This window comes from Neomonachus schauinslandi, chromosome 8 (genome assembly GCF_002201575.2).
Source record: "Neomonachus schauinslandi chromosome 8, ASM220157v2, whole genome shotgun sequence".
In the NCBI taxonomy this organism is placed as follows: Eukaryota; Metazoa; Chordata; class Mammalia; order Carnivora; family Phocidae; genus Neomonachus; species Neomonachus schauinslandi.
The window spans coordinates 27,480,259-27,483,039 of NC_058410.1; the positions used below are offsets into that span (position 1 = coordinate 27,480,259).

At 41.1% G+C, this 2,781-nt stretch overlaps 1 pseudogene; it reads left to right on the forward strand.

The window, feature by feature from the left end:
• The first annotated feature begins 1,607 nt into the window (after window positions 1-1,607).
• Window positions 1,608-2,320, forward strand: LOC110583595 (annotated as a pseudogene).
• The last annotated feature ends 461 nt before the right edge of the window (window positions 2,321-2,781 follow it).

Here is a 2,781-nt window from a genome sequence, read left to right on the forward strand (position 1 = left end):
ATCCAGTCCATGTAATAGCAGAAAAAGGTTACCTGTAGAATAAGGATTTGTCACATCCACACATTAATAAATCACTTGTTAAATACACCATTTGAGAACAAACTTACAAATATATAGGAACCTCTCACAATTTCTGAAGAAAACCGGTTTATCTTATTTACATGGTAACATTTCTTTTAAATTTTGACTCTTTTAGCTTGAGAAAGATCCATGATCAAGAAGAGCATAAGCCATATGGCTACTAAGAACTTTTTCTTAAAATCTGGAAAGTATGAAATTGAATTGTAAGACTAAATTTACCAAGTGGAATCTTTAAGAACTAACTTTTCATTGGTAGGTATGTTCAAAGAAGTTGCAAAGGACACATTCCAGTGGCTTAAACTAACCCAAGTTTATTTGTTTTTGTTTTGGGGGGGGTTGGGCCCACATAGAGTCTGCTGCAGCCCCGTTGTTCTCCAGGGTTCCTGTGCTTTTAGGATGGCTCAGCTAGGCACCTGCATCCCAGGTATGCACTCCCACAGTCCAGACGGCGGGGGTGGGGGGAGGGGGGAGGGGGGCATGGAAAGTCTTGCGCTGGCAATTAGGTTGCTTTTGAAGGGACTAAAATTACTTTTAACTGAAACCCGTCTGAACAATCAGCAGCCACAGAAAGAAACATTGCCTACCCTTAAGCAGATATTCCCCAAAATACAGCTGCCATCCACCCCAAGGGAGTTTTCTGTTTGGAAGAAGACTGACCTTCAGCGCTGCGAAGTGTGAATTCAGCTTCCCAGTGGCATTAAAAAGCCCAGTAGAGTCTTTCCCACTTTCCCACTGGAGTTCTAACCTCCACCCACGTACACTTCTTTAGGTTGGTATATAAATACTTGCCTCTGGCTATTCAGTAAGTGACGGAGTATTGACTCCTGCCTGTGTATTCATGCAGGTGTGAATAAACTGTCTTTTCTCCTGGTCTGCTGTCAGTTAGTTTGCAGGTCCCCAACCTTCAGAACCTAAGGTGACAGAGGAAATGTTTTCCTCCCAGCACTTCCTACACACATCACTTCCATTCCTATTTCTTGGCCTAAGTGAATTATAAGACCAAACCTACACTTAAGCGGGTGGGAAAGTGCATCTTGTCATTATGCCCAGATTAGAAAATAGTCAGAGATTGGTGAACCCTTATACTGTCTGCCTCAATGAGGGTGGAAAGAAAGGAGTTTTACTCATAACTGAGTCCAAACAAAGTAGAAGTAGAATGAGCTCCCTCAACATGACTTTCTGGGGATTGTGTGTTGTTAAAGATGGCATCCCATAGCATGAAACTGGACCCATTGATGGGAAATAGTTTTATCTCTTTTTCCAGGGGTGTGCTTGCTAAGCTCTTAGACCAAGAGAAACACACTTGTGAAGCAATTTGGCAGAAAAATTTCTAGTCAGAGGCGACAAGTGTCGGAGGCCGGCCAGGTCTGGCGCTGGGTCAGGTGTGAGAGCACGCTTGGGGCGCTGCGACTCATGTGGGTGGGGTCTGCAACCCCTTCCCCCCTGCCGCCCCCCCATTCAGGGCCGTGTTTCTTGTTCTCTCCCCTGCGTGGCTGCAGCTCAGGCCTTGTCTGATCAGCCCAACCATGGCTTCAGCCTTGGAAAAGCTACAGAAAGATCTAGAAGAGGTGAAGGTGCTGCTAGAAAAGGCCACTAGAAAAAGAGTATGTAAAAAAAAGAAAAGAAAAAAGAAAGAAAGAAAACAAAAGAAAAAGAGTACATGATGCCCCTACAGATGAAAAATCCAAGACTGAGACAGAAATCAAGAACAAGATGCAGCAGAGAAAAGCAGAACTTCTTGACAATGAAAACCCAGCTGCTGTGGTTGCTCCCATTACAACAGGATACACAGGGAAAATCAGTAATTACGGATGGGATCACTCAGATAAGTTTGTGAAAATCTACATTACCCACTGAGAATGTGCAGGTGCATTTCACAGCGAGGTCATTTGATCTTTTGGTAAAGAATCTAAATGGGAAGAGTTACTCCATGATTGTGAGCAATCTCTTAAAACCCATCTCTGTGGAAGGCAGTTCAAAAAAAGTCAAGACAGATACAGTTCTTACCTTATGTAGAAAGGAAGCAGAAAACATGCTCTGGGATTACCTGACTCAGGTTGAAAAAGAAGGCAAAGAGAAAGAAAAGCCCTCTTATGACACTGAAATAGATCCTAGTGAGGGATCGATGAATGTTCTAAAGAAAATTAATGAAGATGGAGATGATGATATGAAGAGAACCATTAATAAAGCCTGGGTGGAATCCAGAGAGAAGCAAGCCAAAGGAGACACAGAATTTTAAGACTTTAAAGTCATTTTGGGAACTGTGATGTGGAAATATTGATGTTTCCAATGAAGAAATGTTGGTGAATTGCATAGATAAATTTGATAGATAACTACTTACACAGCCTTCTTCTAAGTAAAGGCAGTAAATTCTCGCATTTCCTCCTGGAGGATTTACTTAAATAAAACATGCTTATTAAACACTCCCTCCAAAGATGGTTTCCTTAGTAATCTGGGCATTTTGTTCAAAAAAAGATAATATTGTATTCTTGTGCAAAATGTAAAAAAGCAAGTCTTGACTAGCGATAATGCCACATTGTGTGTAATTTTGTAGAAAACAAAAGTTCTTGTTTGCCTATAAGTTCCTGATATTAGCTCCCACCAATGTAAGAACAAGTAAAAATAAAATCTGAATTTTGCATAAAAAATGAAAAATTTCTAGTCATTAGGATAAGAGTAAAAGTAATAGTGTTGATCTGA